Source organism: Octodon degus, unplaced genomic scaffold, assembly GCF_000260255.1.
Source record: "Octodon degus isolate 3935 unplaced genomic scaffold, OctDeg1.0 scaffold00113, whole genome shotgun sequence".
NCBI classification, from domain to species: Eukaryota; Metazoa; Chordata; class Mammalia; order Rodentia; family Octodontidae; genus Octodon; species Octodon degus.
This window is the reverse complement of record NW_004524689.1, coordinates 4,806,824-4,815,708: the sequence shown is the minus strand read 5'-3', so window position 1 is coordinate 4,815,708 and position 8,885 is coordinate 4,806,824. Positions and strand designations below refer to the sequence as shown.

The 8,885-nt window shown below is 50.4% G+C and overlaps 1 protein-coding gene across 10 annotated transcripts in view; it reads right to left on the bottom strand.

Moving 5' to 3' along the window:
• The window catches only part of Camta1 (calmodulin binding transcription activator 1), a 766,244-nt gene that overhangs the window by 113,792 nt on the left and 643,567 nt on the right, over positions 1–8,885 (bottom strand). The window lies entirely within an intron of this gene.

The window sequence follows — 8,885 nt, the reverse complement described above, 5'->3', positions numbered from 1 at the left end:
CTCTCTCTCTCTCTCTCTTTCTCTCCCTCCCTCCTTCCCTCTCTCCCTCCCTCTCCCCTGCCCTCCCCCAGCTCTGTTTCTCACTCATCCTCACTTACCTTACCCTCAGGACAACCTCCTCTGAAACCTTTTTCCATCTGCTGTCCTCAAAGGACATTTTGACTTGGTCTGAACTTTCAGGTTCAATTTCTCAAGCAAAACCTTTACATCTTGCTTATCTGCTCCTGAATTGTGTTTGCTCCCTGGCTAAGAATCAGCTGATTTCAGTCCTAGCCAAGGTTTTTCAGGGAGTCTGGCCTCTAAATCATACCTACCCAGCCACAGACCTTACCTGCAATGTCCCTCCCTGTCTCCTCCCTCCCTCCCATACCTCATGTATGGGATCCTGCTCTAAGAGAGCTGGTGCAGGTGCAGGAATGGCTGAACACAGCCCTGCTCTCCAAATGCTGATGGGCTCCAGGAAGCTATATCTCTCTGTATCTATGTATCTGTTCCCACTTGCCAGAAGTAAAGTCCTGGGAAAGAAGGCAAGGTGGGGCAAGGACCCAGGACCTATGTTCTCCAGCTTCTAGTCATGTCTGGTTGGAAAATCACCTGCCTCCATCCCTTCCTTTGGAGCAAAGCATCATGGGAAAATCCTGGATGCAAGCCAATCTCAAACCAAAAAAGGTTTCTCAACCTCACAATTATGGAGATTTGAGGCTGGGTAAGTCTTTGTTATAGAGGGTTGTTCTGTGCATAGGAGGACATTTGACACCATTCCAGGTCTCCCCTACTACATGCCAGCAGCACTATTCAATGGTGGCAATAAAAAATATCTCCAGAAATTGCCAAATGATCCTTGGAGAGTAAAACCACCCCTGTTTGAGAATGATCAGGCTGCACAATGGCCCCAGATCCTGCTCACTCTTCTATTATCATGTTGTTCAACTTTCCAGTCCTCAAAAGGGATGGGGAAGAGTAAGACTGTCCTAGGATGGAACGCGAAGGGCTGGGTCTGGTTCTGGCTTGTTTGGAGGTAGAGCTTATTTTTGGGGGTACTGTTTATTTCCTACATGTGATTTTTGAATGTGTTCAACATTTAGTAAGCTCATTCCATGGTATTATGGAAGGTGCATTTACTCTGTCTCTCCTGTATTTATTCCACGCAGACTTCAATCCTTCCTACGAGCCCCTGGGACAAGTGTTCTCACATGCCCCAGGGCAGGCCTTCTCAGCAGTGGCATGTGGCCAGACCTGGAAGCAAGAGACAGACGAGGGCCTCCAGGAGAGGTTTCTCCCATGGGAAGAGGGGCAGGAGACCCCACCCTTCTTCGTGAGCCCGACATGTGCATTATGAACCTGGCCTGGGTGCAGCCACCTTGCTCTCAGAAGGAGCATGAAGCCACCAAGAAGGTGGCAGGGCACAGAGGTGGGAAGTACCTGAGTCCTTGGGCTCAAGGCTGAGCCTCTACTCTAATAACTGCAGCTGGAGCTGTCCGAGTTGTGCATTGCTGAAGTCTCTCTGAGCTGAGGTTTCTCCCCAGGGGCAGCAATCTTCCACCACGGCAGGTGAAGTAGCCGTGGTAGAAGGCAGATGGAGTGGACAGAGGCCTCAGAATCGCCTCTGCATGGTCTCCCTGCCTTAGGGGCAACCAGTACAGCTCACTGCTTCCCTGACTAGGCCTCCCTAAAATGTCCATTTGAGATGCAAATTTCTTAATCCAATTTGAAGAAATCCCCCAGTTCTTTTCTCAGTGTCTGAACCAGAATTAGGTAAAAATAAAATTTAAATTTTTTTTTCCTGGAAAAAAAGGATGACCCTAAATTGCAACCCAAATAACATGAGAGCTTTCAGACTGGAGTTTGCAATTGGGCTGAGCTAACTTAATTCAATATCAAAGGAACAGGGAAGTATTTTAATTATCTCATTCTCATAATGGGAGAAGAAGTTGGTTCCATGGGAGGTAAACACCCAAAGCCACAAGGTTTTCATGTAAATTACAATATCCAACTTGAGCTGATGAGAAGAGGGGATGTTTCTTCCTGTTTGATGGTGTTCCCTGATGTGTGGCCTTTTACTATAGTCATAAAAAGGCAGTAAATTAGGAAGGCACTGTAAAATATCATCAGAACCGGCTGGGATCAGCCACAAGGAGCTGAATTTCCAGCCAAAGCCTTGAAAATGAGGGAGATGTGAACAGCCTGAAGTTAGTCTTTGGGGATGAGTTCTCGAGCTAGGGAGGAAGCAGACCTCTCTTCCAAACACTCAGAGTTGCACACAGAGCAAGGAGGCCTACATGTGGGAGAAGTGGCCTTTCTAGCCCCAGAGACGGGTCCTCTCTCACAGGGCTCTGCTGAGGCTGAATGAGCATGGGAACTGGTCTGGCTCCAAGGCGACTCGGCTGCGATGGCATCTTTCCATTTACCAAGCAGCTCACACTTTTTAGTTATGATGTGCTGGGCCCTGCAGGTGTGGAGATGAAAGACAGAGCCCTTGTCCTCATGGCCGCAGTGGGGAACACAGATGATGCCGTGCCCACAGTCTGAGGCGATCAAGGTCATCCTAGATGACATGGAGGGAGGATAGCTGACCACAGTGGAACAATACCCAGGATGCCATAGGAGCTCACACCTGGGAAACAGACTCAAGTCCCTCTGAGCACTCCCTGTGGGCACGGAGCAGAGCTGAGTGCCTGCAGGGACAGCACTAGGAGGAGCTGCATCTATCTGTGCGTGGTGCTATGCTGAACTCTCCTATGGACGTTAGAGTGATCAGCCCCACCTGGCAGTTTGGGAGGTGGCCTTGGGGAAGTCAGGTACCCTAACTGTGGTCCTGGCTTCATGTCATAGGCACCAGCACCGGGACAGGGAACAGTCTCCTTTTGCTCTGACTCCTGGCCCTAAAGCTGGCCACATGGACGCTGAGATTTCAGACTCTGCATTTCTTGGGTTGTTTCACAATCAACAGAGTTGGGACGCAAGAGCAAATCCTCACTCAGAACATAAATCTTGAGTTTCTGGTGTGTGATCCAAGTCCTCAGGGTGATTCCACCAGTAGGATGTTACTATCTCTGTGTCCCCTGCTGCGTACCTAAGAGTCTGGGTATCAGGGAAAGACACCACTCTGCAGGTGTGAGGGTGCCTTTGCTTTGCTGATTCATGGCAGTGCCCCTATCTGTAGGGAGTATGTTCTGAGGCCCCACTCTAGGGATCCTGAAACCACAGACTTTACCACAAAACAATATAGATAGATAGATAGATAGATAGATAGATAGAGACTTTGCTTTATACCTGGTGGCATTGCTAGAGTGAGTCTGTCCCTCCATGTTGTCCTTTGCATCACAACGTTTGCCTTTGGGAGCCATTACTGAGTAAAATAAAGACCACTTACACACAAACATTTTGATGTTGAGCATCTCATTACTTCCCTCACTGCCAGGGCAAGATACTTGACACCCACTGCTTAAGGAAGGAGAGGTTTCTTTCGGCTCACATTTCAGTACCTTGCTGGCCTGCTCCAAGGCAGGAAGGCATGGCAGAGGGAAGCTGTTCACAGCATGGCAAATAGGAAGCAGAGGGAGTCAAGGCAGGACTTGGGGAGGGGGTGGAACCCTTCAGGCCACACCCTCAGTGACTGTCTCTTCTGGCCAGAACCTGCCTCCTAACAGCAGCTCCCCACAATCCAATCACCTTCCAAAAGCCTCACCTATGGGCTCATGATGCTCTGGGGAGACTTCAAGGTGTAAACCATAACACCGAGACAGCTGATCTGATAAACAAGACCAACACAGCAAAACTGTTTTTTTTTTTTTGTTTGTTTGTTTGTTTTTTGTTTTTTTTTTTGCGGAACCGGAGACTGAACTCAGATCCTTGCATTTGCCAGTCAAGCACTTATCCTACCGAGTCATCTCCCTGGCCCCGCAAAACTGTATTAATGATAAGCATTTTTTGGCGCATGATGTGCTAGACAAAGGAACCTTTATATTATGGGTAGGAAAAGCCAAGCAGTGTAGGATTTCATTACACTCAGAGAAGTATGTGATTTAGAACTTATAAATTGTCCATTTCTGGAATTTTCCATTTAATTCATTTTACTTTTGGAACATGATTGTCCATGGAATAATTGAAAGCTGAAAGTCAAATGTGGTTGAGAAGGACTCCAGTCCTGACCTGGGGACTAGAGAGCAGAGAATTCAGACCCTCTGGGGACGTTCTGCAAGCTGCGGGAGTCTTATCATCCTAGTTCCAGGAAGGATACCCTGAGTCAATTCTGACAGAGTGGTGTCTGCATGTTTGGAGTCAGCACAGAAGGCTTGATAAGCCCCCAAAGCACCCTCTTGCCTAACCTGCTGCTTTGCTAATGCACCTTTATGCTTACCTCATTGCTGTTCCAGAGGAACTTGGCAGGAGGCCCCTTCTAATATCAAAGGACAAAATCTAGTGTCTCCTCAGTTATGTCCCCAAGTGGGACCATTGCCTTGATTCCAGGACCTTAGATAGCCCCAGCCATCTCATGGCTGGAAGTGAAGGCCAAATCCTGGAGGCAGCCCAGGGCAAGTTCTCTTGGCTCCCAGCAGCCTTACCACCTGAACAGGAAGGGCCAGTGTGCAGAGGAGGAGAGGGTGCAGCTGAACCTTACCCTGGAGCTCAACCCTCCACATACTGGGAAAGACTTCACAGCAGATGACAACCTGTGCAGTGCTGAGATGTATTCAGAAGACAGACTTATAATAAACAGGCTTATTTTATAGAGCCCCAAATATTTGCACAAAAATGAGCCCTCCGTATAACTCGCTCCATTTATCTCCCCGCTGTCACCCAGTGTATCTTTCTATTTTATTACTTTATTTTCTAGTTCCTCAGCTTCTAAGCTCACCTCTCTCCTCATTTCCACTGCAGCTGTCACTCTGGTGGTCTGCATGCCCCTTTCAGGCTTCTTCCTCTGCCTACCTTGCCCTCACCCTCACCACCTCACACGGGGTCCTGACCTCCCTGGGTCAGCCCTACATTCCCTCCTGGACTATAGGGAGCAGTAGGAATGTACCACGGGATAAGGAATCCCATCCAAACACCCTCTGTCATTCCCTGGGGAAACAGACTTCCCTTTCAGGCCGGACAGGGCTTCCCTTTCAGCACTCTGGACAGGGCCAAATTTTCAGCACGCTGGACAGCGCTCCCCCCAGAGCCGTCACTTTAACAGCGTTGGCCTTGGGCTGGCCTTGCAGGCCTGGGCTGCCTGGCGCGAAGCCATTTAAGATGCCGATACCTTCCTGCCTCATCTCTTAGCATTTCCAGCATTATGAAGAAAACCCCAAGTGGTTTCTAACCTCCGTGACTACCCAAGACATGGGCTCCATAATAGAGTGAGCAGTGTATGAAAAAAGGAGTGATTTTAATTTCAAAGTTCTGCTGACATTCATCGAATGCTCTCAAGGTTTATATAAACAGAACGCCCTGCTTGAAATATCACTTTGAATTCCGTTTGTGCAATCGCGCCTCTAATAGGCTGCTGTTTTGGTTTCTCTCAGCAATGTGAGCCATTGTGTTTTAATATTCAGAGGCACAAGGAAGCAAGAAAATTATAGCTGGGAAGCCCAGGCTTGGTTCTTCATCATCCAAGTTAAATTTGGCTGAATGGAGGGAAAATATCCTTTTAAAAGGGTGGTAAATGGGAATAATAATCTCTTACGTTTACAAAATACTGTGTATTTTCAAAGGCCTCTCACATTCATTATCTTGTTAGATTTCCCCAGCAATCCTGTGTAGAACATACCACAAATAGATGGTTTGGGGCTGGATATGAGTAGCGGGCCTCAGGAGCCTTTCTTGGCAAATGGAGAAATGGAGGCTGAGGGAGAGTATGTGACTGGCATGAGGTCACTCTGGGGTGGCCAAGTTGTGCAGGGCTGGCTGAGGCCAGGCAGTGGCCACACATTTGTACAGGTTGCCTCCTCCCTCCTCCATCCCCCCAGTCCCCAAGGTGACCTTTCACCTATTCTCCCATCAAACACATCTCCAACCAAGTGGCCAGAAGAATCCCTCATGGAGGCCTCATCCTTGTTAGAAGAATTAAGACCCAAAGGAGAAGGAGAGAGTGCTCCCCCAAAGCAGCATTTATCCTTTGCAAGAATCCCCTTTGGACCAAGAAGCGTGATGCACCCTGGGCCAGCATTATTTTAAATCTCTCACCACAGTTCAGTCTTGCTTCATAGGCTAGAAAACCCACATCCAGAAGATTCCTGCCATTGGTGTTTGGGACGAATCCACCCTGAACAGCCTGGTCCACAACCCAGGTCCTTCATCCCCAAGCCTCGTGCTTCCTGTTTGTCTCTGAGGACAGCTTTCAGCGTGAGCCAGCAGGGGGCCCTGTACTAGGTGGACAGGAAGCCTGCTTTGCCCCTGTGGTCACTGCCAGGCTCGGAGCCTCAGCTGCCCTGGGAGTGGGACCTGAGCCCTGAGGGTCCTGACACCCTGGGTGCCCTGAGCCCGGCACTGCCCTTGCTCTGGGGGTGGAAGCCACTGCTCTGTATCCTGCTCACATCCCAGGCATTGGTGCCACACTGCAATCATTCCAGCAAACCAGCTGTCATATGGTTGAATGAATAAATGAGGGAGTGAATAGATGATGAATGAATGAAAAAAAAAAAAAAGGCTCATTCTGCAGGTGTGAAGGGGGCGCTATGCTGCAGAAGGTGGCGGCAGCAGCCCTGATTCTGAGCAGAGGATGCTGCAGCTGCCCCAGCGCTTGCCAGGTGAGGCAAAGCACATGCAGCTTGGGCCTGAGTTTCGGGGGTCAAGGTGAGGGAGGATCATGGAAAGTGGGAGCGTAGTGGGAGTGCTGGGGGCCCACCAGATAAGCCTGATTTGATGTTCCCAGTCTAGCCAGGGCCGGCAGGCTATTCCAGGCTCTGTCACTGGGGGCGGTGTCATTTATAGGTTCTTGAAATTTGTTACTGTTGATAAGAGTGACGAGCCATAAACATCCCCCAGCAAGGAATGTTAATAACACAGGAGGCATTCTTTAAGTGGTGGCTTTGGGGATCCTTCAGCGTGTTGGTGGCAATAGGCTGGCTGCTGTCACTGTCATATATCTGGGAAGTTATTCTGGGAAGGTCGCGCGGTGACTCGATTGTCATTACATACAAAATATTTCAATTTTCCAGAAAAGAGTCAGCTCTGGCCCCAATGAATCTTCATCTTTTCTCCCTCTCGTGTCTCCCCGTTTGTCTCTGGAGTCCAAATCTTGTGTGTGCAGAAGATGGACATAAATAATTTGTGTTGGAATGAAGTACTGTGTACCTGAGCTCTGACAAAGGTGGGGACCACAGGGACAGGGACAGGGGGAAGCTCAAGGCTCAACCACCCTTGACCCCAACTCCTTTGCTGCAGCCAAAGCGTCCCCTGGACACAGCCTGACGCTCTGTCCTTGACCCTGTGCTCCTACCCCCATTTCTCCTGCTAGAGACCCCTCTGCCAGCTGCCCTCCTGTCCAGCCCGCCCCCTCACATCACTCCCCTCTGCCTTCAAGCCTGTGTGGTGGGCTTGATCAATCTGGCACTTAATCACATACCTTCCTTCGCTATGGCTCCCTTTCCCTGGCTGGCAGTGGGACTTAAATCTCATTCTATTTAACTTGTCCCCAATTTGTTACCCCCTCCTTGTGGGCAAGGACCATGCCATATATACTTGTGCAGGTCCTGGCGGGCTGGCAGCTACTTCTGCACCTCCTGCATTCTATCCCTCAGGACTGGGCTGACCTCCAACTGTCCTCTAAACCTCAGCTCTTGCTCCTCCCTGTGGGGACCACCTGGGCTGTGCTGAGACCTCCCCTGGCTGCTTCTGGACCAGCCTGGGCTGATCATCATCCCAGGCTACACTCGCCACCTGTGACCACCTGCCTCCTTTCTGTTCAGCCTGGCACATTGCCAGGCACAGGGCTGGTGGTGAATAAAGGGTCAGACAAACACAGGGCCCTGCGGGGATCAGCGAGGGCTCTGGCTCTGCCTTGTGTTCCAGTTCCTCAGGAAATGCTGTCTGCGTGGCCGGATGCCAAAGCCCATGCCCAGCACTGGTTACTTCTGGGTCAGACACATGCTCCCAGGGACTTCCTGCTTGCCTCACCCTGGAATCTTCAGGCCACAAGTCTGCTTGGGTACCTGCTGATGCTGTGGTGGGGCTGTTAAAGACAGTGAGATGGGCCCTGTCTTTGAGAAGCAAATGCCCAGAGCAGGAGACAAGACTGTGGGCTTGGGACCCAGCACAGCACAGGCTGCTCTCGTGCCCATCTGGGCCAGGCCCAGGTCTCGCCAACTCAGTGGTGGGTGCTGCCTGCTTCCTGCACTGCTTCCTCTAACCCAGCTCCTTCCCTGGGAGTGGTCTGTTCAGCTACACCTTCATTCAGAGCCCTGGATGTCTCCTTCCCTCCTTTCCTCTCTATCTGGCTGTCTGGCTGTCTCTCTGTCTCTGTCTCTTCTGTCTCTTCTCTGTCTCTTCTCTGTCTCTGTCTCTGTCTCTGTCTGTCTCTGTCTGTCTGTCTCTCTCTCTCTGTCCTCTCTATCTCTGTGTCTCTGTCTGTCTCTGTCCCTTCCCCCCTCTCTCTCCCTCCCTCCCCTTCTCCCCCTCTCTCTTTCCCACTTTTCTTCTCACTGTCACAGTTGCCAGAGGACAGAAGAACGGGCTAAGCAGCGTAATCATCTAAACAACCAGCGCTCTTGTGAAAAGCATCCATGGCGAATAAAATCAAGTTTTAAATAAACCCTCGAGAGCCTGCCCCCACCCTGGTCCTGACCTGATTCTGCACCAGCAGGCTTTCCTGGTATGCACCACGCATCTTTACACTCCGCCCAGCCCATGGGGGCTTCTCACTGGGTGAGAAGGGTGTTGACTGGGCCCACTTTGCAGGT